At 43.5% G+C, this 14,087-nt stretch overlaps 1 long non-coding RNA gene across 1 annotated transcript in view; it reads left to right on the top strand.

Moving 5' to 3' along the window:
• The first annotated feature begins 680 nt into the window (after nucleotides 1–680).
• Nucleotides 681–14,087, top strand: part of LOC133212425 (uncharacterized) — a 66,632-nt gene continuing 53,225 nt past the window's right edge. The window contains exon 1 of the long non-coding RNA XR_009725468.1: nucleotides 681–855. This is a non-coding gene — a long non-coding RNA (uncharacterized LOC133212425). The remainder of the gene's footprint in view (nucleotides 856–14,087) is intronic.

Consider the following 14,087-nt stretch of genomic DNA (forward strand, 5'->3'; position numbering starts at 1 on the left):
TTATGTGTGTGACATGAGTCATCTTCAGACTTCTGTAACTCTGTCCTGCTTTGTGGGATCAGACAGCAGCTCCCTGCTGAGCTCTGCTGCAAGGGGCACAATAGGGCATGGAAAGTCCTGCTTCAAAATAGCTCTGGGATGACTCAGCTTTGCTTGAAAACACTTTGACTCAGTGGTTGGGGTATCGGGATATATTATCAAGATATTGGCACGGAGAACAGAGGACTGGTCCACCTCTTTGTGACTTCAAGTGTTGGTTTTTGCAGCTGAGATTGCTGCCTTGTATAGCTACAGACAACATGTGTGGCCTTCCACGTATTCAGGAGTTGCTGGTGGTGATGGTAGCCACTGGCATGGCCAAAGTGAGCTGGCATGACAAAAGCATGATGGTTTTACAGGTAATTGTGCAGTGAGTCAGTGAAGCTTTAGTTCCACTGGGTAATAACAGGAATGTTAAGCAACAGGACAGGGCAGGGACACAAGAGTCTGCTTGATGTGATGCTCTCTGTGAGTAGCGGTGGCTCTCATCGAGACAATGAAGAAGCACCTCTGATACCTTTAGACACTTTTCAGTAGTGTCCAGACTGAAAACACTGTTAGGTAACTGATCAGAGCTGGTAGGTAGCATGATTCTAGAAGCCTTCAGCACTGGGAACCATTGTTAGGTAACTGATCAGAGCTGGCAGGCAACAGCACACGAGGTTCTAGAACCCCTCAGAACTGCGAAACATTCAGAATGTGCTGCTTTTAGCTTGAGAAGGGATTTCACACAAACAGAACAAACATGGGTCTAAATGGAGCGTGACCCATCCTAAGTTGGTGCTTTGAAGGAGCTGAAGTCATTCACACTTGCAGGTAGGAACCATGCAAAAAGCCAAAGGAGGGAAAGTGTCATATGATTTCCACCAAAAACCAGGCAGAAGTTAATGCCTTGGACTGTGTTATGTTTGAGTCATTGAGTTTGGCTCCAAGAGAAATTAGTTGGACTTGCAATCGATGCAAACCAAAACTGGACGAAGGTACGAGGCAAACACTGAAAACTGGCAAATGAGCCAAGCTGTGAAAAGGGTGGGCTGAATTTCCCCATGAGGTAACTTCCCTCCATCAGGGACTTGGGACAGTGACCAGGAGGGCACTGATCTGTTGTGACACGATTGAAGTGTATTTAGTGAATACAATTATATATTTTATTCTTTTAAGCAAAACCAGAATAAGATCCTTCCAACTACTCTGCTTGTGAAATGTGTCTCAGAGTAGATAAAAATGAAGCATAAAAAATTCCAGTAGTTTTTGGTTGTATAACACTAAATGTAACACTTATTTCTTGCCAAAAACCCTGATAAGACTGCTATATGTTTTTCTTTTTAATTAAAACTATGATTTTTATGTCCGTACAAAATATTCGTGCCATATTTTTCTTTTATGGAATATTATGTCATTTCAGAATTTGTTCCTTGTTCAGACACTGAATTCCCAGTGGGAGGGAAGTAAATCTTTTAAAGTGCATTCTCCAGTCAGGCCCTCCAATACTGCTTTGAGATATTAAGAGACCCAATGCCTGATCATAAATATTTCTGGGTTTCTAAAATGCTGTGAGGATCCTGGATGCTGGTGCTGGATTAGTTGCTTATATTAATAGTTGCAAGAGAAACATAAATTCGATCTCTGATGCACATACATAAATGAAAGAGCTCCATACCTTTAAAAATGTTTTTCTCTGCAATAAAAGTTGCAGGATTACTTATAGGGAGTTATTTGTGTTTCTTGTACTTTAAAGCAGGGCTACTGAGTTTTTGTTTTATTGATGCCTGCTGCGTCATTTCACCCAGGTCCATGTACCGACATGAGCTGGCAAGGGCTGCTTACAGGTTTCTTGGTGGCACATCGATTCCCTCTCCAGGAAATGAGAACAACAGGAAATGTGGAAATGGGTAGGACTTTGTGTGGACAACCCTTAGACACTGGCTAGGTCTTGAGTGCAGTCAACCACCAGAGCAGGGACACAAGGCAGGATGAACATAGTACTGTCATGCAGAAAGCCCAATGGCAGCTTCTGTGATGAACAGGCTCTTCTTGGTATGCTTCCCAAGGGAGAGAAATATTGAAAAACCACTGGACATTGGTGAGAAGTTTGTGTTTCTTTGGAAAATATAGGGAGGAAAAGGAGGTAGAGGAACAGGATGCTTCTGAAGGTTGAAAAGCTGCTTGCTGGCTTGTTTGTTGTGTCTGCTTCAGAAAACTTATGAATACACTTTTGAATTATCTGAAATGGCTGTTTTGGACAGTGATCCGTACCTAGCCTGAACACTGATCCAGTTGGGAATTTACTGGAAGGAAGGCAGGGGGATGTAAGTCTCTCTTCAGTGGCTGCTGACCATGTCAAGTGTGATGTATGTCTTGCCATGCAGTGGGGAAGAGACCAGCCCAGCTTTGCCTTTCCCATCAATTTTTTTTAACTTCTATTTCCTATTGCTTTTCTGCATGCCCACTTTGGGAAAAATGTTGGGAAATGCCTTTCCAGGGCATGGCAGCCACGAACCGCTCCTCCTTTGTTAACAGAGCTGAGCCCTGAGTTTGAAGGGGAGCGCAATGGCATGGATTTAATGTGAGGACTTTAGTGACTTTCTTGGCTTTGCTGTGGTTGAGCCAATCTCAAATTAAAGGGAGCTTTGTGACTAGGTCTTGGGGATTTTAAGGCAATTACTGTCTGGTTAAAGATCATGCATCCCTGAGGGTGAAATCATCCATGTCACCAGGCAGGGAAGGCAGAAAGCACTATGAGTTTGTGAATGTGTATCTTGTAGATTCATAGAGAAAAAAGTTATATTGAAGAGGGGCTTGTGTGTTAGTTCTCACTGCAGCCTGTACTTTGGAACCTTGTGGGGCTTGTGTGTTAGTTCTCACTTGGAGCCTTGTAGAGTTCTCCCTGAACCATGGATTTATTGCATTAACAGAATCTATTTTATGAAGAGATCCTGCTGGAAGCTGCACGTTGATGGAAGGTCAGCAGTCTGGTGGTGTCACATAGGTCTAAATTAGAACATGCTGCAAAATGTTTTAATAACTAAACTGGGCACTTATGTACATTAATTCCAGCCAATTTGCTGAGAAATTGTGTCATGTGTAGAGCTGGCACAATGGGAAGTCTCCTGACTTGCAATCGTAAACTGCTTTTAGCCTTTCCGTATTGGCTACACATGGTAGGAGGAAAATCCATTGTTTAACATCCATCTCCGTGCTTCAGGGCTGGAGCACAAAAGGCTCTTGGTTTCCCTCCCAGGAAAGGTGAACTCAGAGGTGAGTGCATTTCGCACATTGTCTGAAGGGCACTTTTGAGCATGGCCTCTGGGATGCTGCTGGCAGGGGTCTTAAATCCTGCAGCAGATGAGCTGCTCTGGCTCTCCACACTCTCCTTCTCTGGCCCCCGCTGCCCTTTCTGCACGAGCTTTTTCCAAGGGAAAACTCATAAAACACTCACTCTTTCTTCCCTGTTACTTTGGTCTTCTCTCTCCTGGCTCTCTCCCCAGAACACACGTTATTCTGCTTCATTGTAAATGCTCTGTTTGCTGCCCTTAAGCCCCTGCTGAGTTTCCATGTGGTCTCTCACCCTTTCTGCACTTCCATGCTCACTGGAGGTGCTGGGTTCCTCTCTACTGGTTCATTTTCTGGACTCTACCTGGTTTGGCTACCCTTGCATGCAGTCATAAACTGTACTCAATTGGGGATCTGTCCCTGGCCTCCAGATCTCTGCTGTGGCCATGCTCCTCTTCCGGCAGCTTCACCCTTCATCAGTATCTTTGTCACCATCACCATCCTCTGACTCTTATTGCTTCTCCAACTTTTCTCAGGGTTCCTTTGTTCTTTGGAGATTTTCCTTATTCCCTTCTGGCCGTTTTTAGCCTTTCCTCATACTGCTTGTCAAGTTGGGACAAAATTTCTGCAAGTACCTTTAAAGCCATTTCATCTTCCTCATTCAGAATGCTAGACTGCATCCAGATTTAGGACAGTGCTAAGCAAACTGCCCAGTACTGTTTCATAGCTGCTTTTAGTCCTTTGAGTCCTATATTGCCTCTATATTTAATTAGTGAACTTCCCAGGTCAGGGACTGTCTCTCTATGCTTGTAAAGAGCAGTGTACAACTCCTTCAGCTTCCTGGTTCCTTCATTACAGAAGGTTGCTCAACCCTTTGTGGAAGTTGTAGCTGCAACTAACAGCCATGGGCAAAAGTTAATCTGAAAAGTCCTCAGATGTAGCTTGGGAATTGTTTAGCTTGATCATTGTTCAGAGTGAAAGATGTGTTAGAAACACGAGATTGTGCCACTGCAAATGCACTCTGATGTCCCCTTATTTGACCTTTCAGAACTGCTCTGCTGTGAGCAAACTAAGCGAACCTTTGCTTCTCGGCTGTGCTGTGGCTGGCCCAAACCTTAGAGCAAATTGTGTATATACATGTGTGTAATAGCATGATTAAACTGAAGAGTGTCCACAGTAGATTGTGGTTGGTAAAAAGTTGTCACCATGATGCCTTCACAATAATTACCTTGTGTTCACTTAACAGAACTCATGCAGACACGAGTGTGCTGTTGGAAGAGAATCAGAATTTGCTTTTGTGTTATGGGTTTGCAGGTATTACCTGGCTGCTCCGTTTCAGCCCCTGTTCTGCAAACTGAAATGTTTGGCAGGGCGAATGGGATACATTCCTTAATTGCAAACCTTAAAACGGTTTTAATTGCATTAAAAAGGGTTGATGGACAAGTTGTCAGTGATTGCTTGTGTTGGATGGGAGTCTGCCACTTTGATTACACAGAGCTTACAGAAATGTCAGCCTTTCACGCTTGTGAAGTTTGGGCGGGTTTTATGGATTAGCTGGAGATGTTGACTTCGTATCCAAACCTGAACATGCCCGCATGACAAAAAGCTGTCAGGTTTCCAAATCTTTGGCCTGTCTCAGCTGCATCTGAAGAATGGGCCCCTCTGTTTATCCACTTGGTGTATTGGACTGTTTGCTATGTAAGAATATTTCTGTTACAAAATTGGTCTTGATGTGGGCATGTGCTGTTTGAAAATTGAGAGAGATTAACCTTGGATAGACGTATGGAACTGACTCCAGGCCTCCTGAGTCCTAGTCCAGATCCTTAGCTCTGTGATTGATTTTCTTCAGATGTTAAACCTCCAACATATTGGCTTAGATGCCTGTAGCAGAAAGATCTAGATGTTAAAAGTACTTCCAGTTTTGGAGGTGTTGGAAGGTGGAGTTTCTTCTCTTCCTGTAAGAGGAAAGTTGAACAAGTCTGAAGCTTAAATTGAGTTATTTGGTTTGGATTTCATATCCACTTTAAGGATATTTGGATCTGATCCTCCGGTTTAGACCCATCTCCCTTGGAAACATTAATGCAGTTTGGTGATAGCCTGGAGACACGCAGTGTTTGGGAGATGGGCCAGGCAAATCTCTGGAGGACCACCACGAAGCGAGCTTTGGGAATCTGTCTCTGCAAACCAACTTAGAAAGGCCTGAGCATCTCTAATTTCAACAACCCCTGTTGTCAGAATGTCAGGCAATGGGTTTCCAATGAGATAGATTGGTAAACGTTTAAGTCAGAGTCGGAAATTGAGACAACTTGGCTGCTGCTTGGTGCTGTTTTATATAAAGCAGACTAACACAGGATTCCTTGCAGATAGTCTTTCTCCATCTCCCACTGCCTGAAAAGCCACATTAACACACACTGAAGAAACAACTTCTGAAAACCTTGGTGTTCTGTGGCTGTATTTACACTGCAGAGAGCTGGGTCTCTGCCAGAAGCTTATGCAAACATCCAGTATCTTGGTTCAAACAGACAGGAACATGACAAAGCTCTAAAAGTGGTGAGTTGGGTTTTTTTTGTTGTTGTTGCTCTTGACTGGGTTTTTTTAATGGCAAAATTCCCAACAACAGCAGTCCTCGTGGTGTTTTGTTCTGACAACCGGAGCATTGCCAGACTTGCCAGTTCAGGTCACATCCACAGGCCTAGAAGGGTTTTTAATTGCTTTTGAAAGGCTGTTGACTAGGGAAGAGATTTCAATACCTTCTTCTTTTTTTCTTTTTTTTTTCCCTTCCCTGCTTAGCACAACAGTGTGTGCTCAGTTCTGTTTGCTGGATGCGTGTTTATCTCTGGATAGAACTGTTTCCCATGAGTATCTTCATGACTTTTATGGAGCCAAGGTACCTATGGGATTTGGGTTTGCTAGTTTACTAATTGGGCATCCAAATGCTCAAGACAACAGTTGAAAGGAAAACCGTGCAACTTTAAAAACAGGGGAAAATCAGCTGTGGATGGAAACTAATTCGGCCTGCCACACCCAGTTGGATAGCAGATTTCCTTCTCTGAGTTCTCAGTTTTTTTTATTGTGTTATCTAACACAAGAAAAGGTATGTGTTGGATTAAGAGATGTAGCTGGAAAGAGTTATGGGGAAGCCTGGCTTCATGTTTTGGGCATGAAGCTGAGCTTGTGGAACACATGAAGCAGTGCTTTGAAGCATGGTGGCTGTTGTGCAGTATGCAGAGAAGTTGGAGTGGATGTTAAAAGCCCAGTTAGATGTTTTATTCTCTGTTCAGAGGTAGCTCATATCTATCTTCCCATCAGGGCACTGCAGAGTGAGTATACCCTACTCCTCTTTGCAGTATCGTGGAAGCAAGAGCCATTGACAAGCTTGGAAAACATCTTGAGAGCTTGGGTGAGTGGTAGGGCTTATCCTTGAGGACGCAAGACCAGGGCAGTTCTTCCCACATTGGCTAAAAGCATCTGTTTTCAAGCAAAATTTAGAGGTTCTCTCTTAGCCCGGTGTTTATCAGAGTATAATGTTCTGACCATCGGCTCGACAAATGCGTCAGGACTCTTGTGGTGGCTCACGGATTTCCAACTCATGAGTCAGTTCATGGAGAGCAAACACTTTTGTACTGACACACCAACGCCACAGATTGGCCAGTGATGTGCGTGCCTGGACGGGTGAGAGGGGAGGGTCAGCTGCATTTTCTGCTTGGTTTCTCATGATTTTTGACATCATTTCTCATTTTTGTGGTGGTTTTTAGCCTCGGGTGGGGAGTTATTAAAGCATGAAAGCATTGCGATGGGCTTGAGAAGTCTCTTTAGCACATGCCGAATCCCCCACACCAAGACTTTTGGGACTCTGGGGATAGTGCTGTGAACACTTGGCACTTCCCCGTGGACTGCAAGCATCTCGGATCTGTTCTTGCCCATATCTGCCAAGGATGGACGATGGGATAAGAAAAGGCTGAGAGAAGCCTATGCAGAGCTTTCCCACCTATGACGAGTAAAGCATGAAAATAAAAACCTAAATATAAACTGCCTAACCACATAATCACATAATGCAGGAATCCACTGATTTTAAACATCAGGTTTATAGAGGTTTGTAGTTACTTCACTGTACCTGAGAAAGGCAATGCTGTATCATAGGATGGGTTTCCCAGCCTTGGGAAAAAGATTAGGGAAGTGATTGGTAAATTGCATTTCACTGAAACCAGATGTGCTGATTTCTGTTTTACTTTTCTTGTGATGGTGTTGCTGGTAGTTGTGATGGTGAAAATACGAGTTTAGCTCAAAATGACAAACCACCATTATTTTGTGACTGTGTGAATCTGACAACCTGCAAAAAAATAAGATTCAGCTGGTTGGATGGCAGAGATCTTTGCCCTGTGATGTGTACACGTGTCCAAAGAAGATCTTGAAGCCTAAGATCTCTCCTGTATCTGGGCACTTTTTCTCTCATCCACTTTTCTTTTGAGCTTGTGTCTGTGGTTAGTGGCTGGAGTATTCAGCTAGGGCATTGGTATCCTGCCTGTAATTTTTTGGTCCTTCTATGTGTATTTTTTTTATAGTAGAGGTGACTTAATTTAAGGTTGATCTGCTCCACATCCTTCAGGACCGAGCACAACCTCCCATTGCAATTTGCTTTCCAGCTATGCCTTGAGCAGCAGTTAAAGCATCTCTACCCTTCTCTGTCTCACCAGCAGTTGTACCTAAGTATGTTGTTTTAATATTTTATGTTCCCCAAGGCAGAGATTTTTGTGGTTCAGGTAGTATGCTTTACTTGCAGTAAAACACTATGCATTTATTTTATGATATGGAAATAGCAATGAACAGGCATTGCTTCACCTGTGTGCTCTTGGATAGCGGGTCTGGCTTGTGTGCAATAACATACACCACCACCTTGCAAATGCTGATAGGCAAATTTTGGTGTCATTTGCACACACTTTCACCAGTACTGAAACCTGGAAGCATTTTCAATGCCACCGTATTAATGTGTGGATGTGGTGTTCAGTTAGCAAATGCCGTTTCATGTATAGCTGCTGTGCAAGAAGAATGTCAGGGAATATCTGCAAAACACCATGAGGGCTTTGTTATTTGTGCTCATAACTTCATTATTAATTTATATGCTTAGATTTCTGAAGCAGTACAACTCAACAACAGATGCAGGTAGGCTCCCTCAGAGGATGCCAAAGAGCACGTGGACACCTAAGAACAGGAATCTTCTAAGTATCTTTCCAGATCCTACATGGTTTCTGGTGTAAAGCCCATTGTCATCACTGGATACATTCCCAGTAACTCATTATGCTTTGGACTGCACCTCTAGCACTGGTCCTGTTGTTGCAGAAATATAATGGGTTTTCACTACTTGTGGTGTTGGGTCCAAGCACCACGTCCCCAGAAGTGTGGGTTGGTTTTGTGGAGCCCATCAGAACTTAATTTTCTTAGACAGCCAGGTGGATGGAGGCACTTTATGTTAGGAACTTGTCCATAAAGGTCCCTTACACATGGAAGCTGCTTCCTTTCTTAGGCTGCTTTATATTGGCCAAGTACTGGCCTCCTGGAGTACTCTTGAAGTGATTTACATGATGTAAGGAACAGAGCAAATACCTTTACGGGCATTTTACATGGAAATGGCACCATTTTAAGTCTGTAACTTATTTTATGTATCTGTCATGCTGAAACAGGCTTTTTAGGCACATATATAAAACTTATACATTTTAAGGCAACATTTAGGAGTTGTCTTAGTGCTTCAGAGAACCATGGAGCAGTTTTCTTCTCAATATGAAAGAAATTCACATTAACTGTCAAGGCACTGATATGATTCCCAGGCTAGTGAGAAGCTGGAGGCAAGGGAAAGTCTGAAGGTTTTGGGATTAGTATCAGGGAATTAAAGGGAAAGGGGAAGAAAGAGAGCTCCACAGTGAAACATGTGGTTGCTCTTTTGCATCATTTGCATTCTCAGCCTAGTGGTTTATGCTGGATGCAATTTATTCCAGATCATGAGAGTGGATTAATAAATATGGGGGCTTGGGCCTGACTGAAAAGATATTAGTCTCTAATATGTCTCCCTAAAGGTGTGCCATTATTATATTTTGTTGATCAACTGCTTTCCATGAGTAACATGCTCTTATCGTGACACTGATTTGTGGCATCAGCAATACATAAGGCAGATTCAAAGGCAAATAAAGTGTTTGGTTTGGTTTTTTTCCTCATCTTATTCAGTTCAGAGTCTATTTTTTAACTTAAAGTATGTTGTTGCCCAGCCAGGAAGGCCAACCAACTTTTCTGTCTATGATCCTTTACTTGCCAAAGGTTTTAACATATATATGTGTGCATATATATATATATATATATATATACTTCTATGAGCAAGTTGCCAAACAAAACTGTCCTTACTGTGTGTCTACTCCTGGGCAGCTCTGCCAAAGAGCAGTTCTGGAAGCTCCCATCTGATCTAGGTTTTCTCCTAACTTTAGCCTCAATCTGTGACAGAAGCATGAGAATAAGAGCAATAGCTGAGTCTTCCCAGATTGCTGCACAGACATAAGTCGTATCTCCACCTCTCATCTTGAGGCATGAAGCGGCAGAGAGTTGCAAATGTGGAGATCTGTTTTCACCTACGTGTACACTCATGTTCAGTCTTCCGACACCGCTTAATTCTCCAGCATTCCCAATACCTCTGTGCTGAGCCCTCTCCAACACATTTCAGTGGCCAGTGTCTTAAAACAGCCCTCCAGACCAGATGGATCCAGGAATGAGTGTTTGGATATGGACAAGTTTGCCTCGGGTGGGTGAGTTGCTGCCCCTCTGAGTCAGTTCCCCCAACAGCCCCGAGCATGACTTCATTGCTGTAGGTTTAAACTAACCGAGTGCTGAAACTTTCCCAGGAGCAAAGATTAATGGCAGTGGAAGTCAAAAGAGTGGGAGTTGCATGTTTATGGTGAGTCAAGTGAAACGAAGAGCTGGACAAGAGCTGCACGTATTGGGATGTATGCACTAGCTTATGTCATTGTGTTGACAAAGTGTATTGGAAAGAAAAGTATTGGTATGCAGTCAAGATGCGCTAAGTCCCTGGAAATTCCAAGGCGGATTTATTAGCCAGTATCCAGTGATGCTGAATGGGACTTTGCATCTGCTTTTCTGTCCATTATCCTAAGTTTCAGATCTATGGTTTAAAGGCTGGTTAGTCTGAACAGCGCGTGGCTTTTTCGTGCAGGCTTCAATATATGTAAGTGTCCCTATGGAAGGAATTCTAAGAACTAACAGTAACCTAATCCGCTCAGCAGCAGCCTGCTGAACTCCCTGAGCTTTTTGCTGATCCTTCCAACTTCTTTTGCCGGACAGCACTTCCCTTTGCCTGCAGACAGTTAATGATGGCTTTGGAAGGCTGTTTGATTGCATTGCAGGGCTGGCTTCCGCTGCTTGGCTGCTGTAAGGAGGCCGTGGTGCCTCCTTATGTTCTGCTTGGCTATTTCTTCTGGAAACACCTTGAGGCAAGCACAGCTCCAGTTCTGATGCATTTTGCAGCTAGAATTTCCAAAGCCCAGGCTGTAAAATCCCCAAACTCTGCACCTGCTCTCCAGTCTGGAAAAGTCCTTTATTGGCTCAAATATTCAAGGGAAGGTGGTAACCTAACAGTAAAAACCAATGAGAGAAAAGAGGGTTTCTGTGCAGTTACGGCATGAGATCTGAGCGTTTCTCCACATTGTGAAGAGTCTGAGCAGCCCTGTTTATCACCCTAGCTCAAGAGTCAGGGATTGAGCTATGCCTGAGAAACTGGTGGTTTCTTAACAGCACCTGCCAAATGATAGAGCAGGAACCTGGCATTGCCATTGTCCTCGCTTTGTGGACAGCTTCAGGACTGTGGCATCTCTGTCCCAAGACCCTATACTGGCCCCTAAGGCAGAAAAGCAGTAACATTAAAAAAAGTAATTAAGTTTTGGGAAACTGTTCTATGGAGAACTTTCTGTTTAATGTCAGAAATGTAGATCTGGACTTGGAGGTCTGGTTTAAATGTGATACAATCAGAAACGTACCCAGAAAAAAAAAATGACTTTAATTAATTTAAAGTCAACAAAGTTAACAATTTAAAACATGTTTAATTAAAAACCACTTTTTTAGTGCATACCAAACAAAACACAACAGCTGAAAGCAAAGCTCTGCGGTGAGGATCCTAAGAGGAGATAACTGCAAAGGACAATGTGGGTGCTATGTATCCTCATGCATAGCATCAGCAGAAAGGATAAAGTGAAGCCAGATGTTGGCTGGGTTGGGCTGGCATGGCTCCAGGTGTGTGCTCTTAACTTTCTGCCTACCTAGGGCTGTGCTGGAGCAGTTGCTGTGTTGTAGATCTGGGTTTTGCACCAGTTTCAAGACTGGTGCGACACCCCTGTGATGGGATTTAAGGTTTGTTACCAGAGATGGAGAATGCCAGGGTCATTGATGTTGAAGTGGGCAGTTTTGGGCCACCTAGGCTTGCCAACTGCTATTCCTCAAAGGTAAATGAGAGGAAGGAATTCCTGCCTGGTTTTGCTCTTTTCACTCTTCCCCCTTTATTTCTGTCATTTCTCCTTCAGGAGCCATGGGCTGTACGGACCTGGGGATGGTGCAGCTGAGGCTTTCCACCCAGCACCTTTAAAGCCCTAACCCTGCTCTTGCCATCAGCTCACCCAAGCAGCACCATCTCCAGGACCACCTGCTCCAGTGGTGGGCTGATCTGATGAAGAAGGGTTTGGGGTTTAACTCTCAGAAGTACAGCTCTTTCAAGCTCCAGGAGTTTTCTCAATCTTTGATATTAGAACTCCTCATATTTTTGCTTTACGTATTTATATGTAATGATTTTGAATCCCACTGACTGTTGGCCTCTATGAGATTCTGTGGCAGGGAGGTCTGTAGGTTGTTGTTTCCTTTTATTTTTGGTTACATGTGTGGAGAAATACTTTGAATTCCCCTAATCTTTGTCCCTGTGGAGTTTTCTTTGAATTGTCCCATTGCTCTCTTTGCTAGCAGCATCATCTGAAACAAATCAGACTTTAATAGAAGTGTCATAGTAATGTAGTCTGTTTGGTGAATATACATTTTTGTCTTTATAAAATTGTCAGGGTAATTGGTTAACAAGAATTTTGTGTAAGTCACTGTATATAGTCACAGTTCATAAGTCATTTGGAAATCACAGGGGCGTTTTGTGGCATAGAAAAGGTGCATAATCTGCCATATTTTTATATTTCTCTGAAACCTGACTAAACAGTGGTAATGGCAGCAGAAGAAATGCTTGCAGCAGCTGGTGTGCCACTGTCCTCAGCAATGTGCCAAGGGGATCTGATCCGATCTCTGATGATGCTGAGGCTAGATAGGTTGGGGGTGCAGGCAGGATTTGTCCCTGATTGTCTGCTAGCTCGGTGCAGGGGGCAGCAATGGTTCTGCTTCCCTGACTCCTGAACCTGTATCTGGCCGTTAAAAAATAATACTAGTAATAAATAATAATCACAGTTTTCCCCACAGTAAGGAGGGGATGGACTGGCTTTCCATAGGAATTTCTGTGTGTATTAATTCCCACCAGCATCAGCTTGATGCAGCTGTCTAAGGCCCCATGCCTGTGATTGAGACGGACTAAATGGGAGCAAGTCTTTCTTTGCTCCTAGCCAAAGGTGAAGGCAGTTGAGATTATAAGACTTTCCAAGAATCTCTTACTAAGATGTATTTTAGCCACACTTAATGGCTGCACTTACCTCCCATTTCCAGACATAAAGAGCGTGCAAGCAGCTCTCAACTTGACCTTTTAAACTGCATGTACTTAAACATACTGGGCCAAATTCCCCTTGCAGCCACAGTGCTGGAGATCCCTGCCAGCACCCCGGGGTGTCACGGAGCCTTCCCTAGCTGTAGAGCACGGCTGGGGTGCAGTGAGAGCCGGCATGTGCTGAGAGGTGGTCAGTAATGTTGCTAGTCCCACCATGGGGGAAAGATAACAGTTAATGTCAGCAATCGGCCGGTGCTTCTGCTGGGAGGTTTATAGAATCATAGGTTTCTTTCAAAGATAGCAGATGCTTCAATGCTAAATCTGAAATAGCTGGTTTTGCACGAGTTGTTAATTTTAAATGTGTTTTCATAAGCTCTGGCATGCTGGCCATATGGGGATGCTGGTGGCTCGGATGTTTCTTGGCCTTTAATCCTCAGGATAAGAAGCAAACTGCCTGCACTGCTTGGAAACCTCTGCCTGCCTCCAGGTTTCTGTAACATGAAGTTTTCATGTCAGGGGTGGTGCACTGGAGCATCCTTTTCTCCTGCATAGGTAGAGGTCTGCTTGTAGCATCCATCATCCTCTGAAAAGGCCTGGAAAAGTCAGGCAGGTTGAAACCTGCTGTGGCAAACTTCCCTCCCAAAACCTCATCATCTTGCTTATCAGAGGGGCTTTTGTATTTTATAGATATCCATGGGTGTATCTTGAAGTGAAAATCCTGGTCTAATCGTTATCAAACAAAACTCTTTTATGGAAATGGCTGAATTTACACACTGCTAAATAAGAGTCTGTCCTTTAAAGCTGGTACATATACAGGAAGAGAAACTTTTGTTTTGCTTATAGTTTACTGAGATGACACCATTTTCAATTAGCTCAGTGGAAATTGTGGTGCTCATTTCATAACAAAATGGAGAATGGAGAGAATCAGGATTGTCTGATACACTTCTCTGATAGAGGCAGATTAGAGTTTTAAATATTGTCATATTACTGATTTTTCAAAGGAATTCTTAGTGTTTGAAGATGTGGATGTGCACCTACCATG

Source organism: Neopsephotus bourkii, unplaced genomic scaffold, assembly GCF_033783945.1.
Source record: "Neopsephotus bourkii isolate Nb327-2 ecotype Australia unplaced genomic scaffold, CSIRO-AGI_Nbou_v1 NB_695, whole genome shotgun sequence".
In the NCBI taxonomy this organism is placed as follows: domain Eukaryota; kingdom Metazoa; phylum Chordata; class Aves; order Psittaciformes; family Psittacidae; genus Neopsephotus; species Neopsephotus bourkii.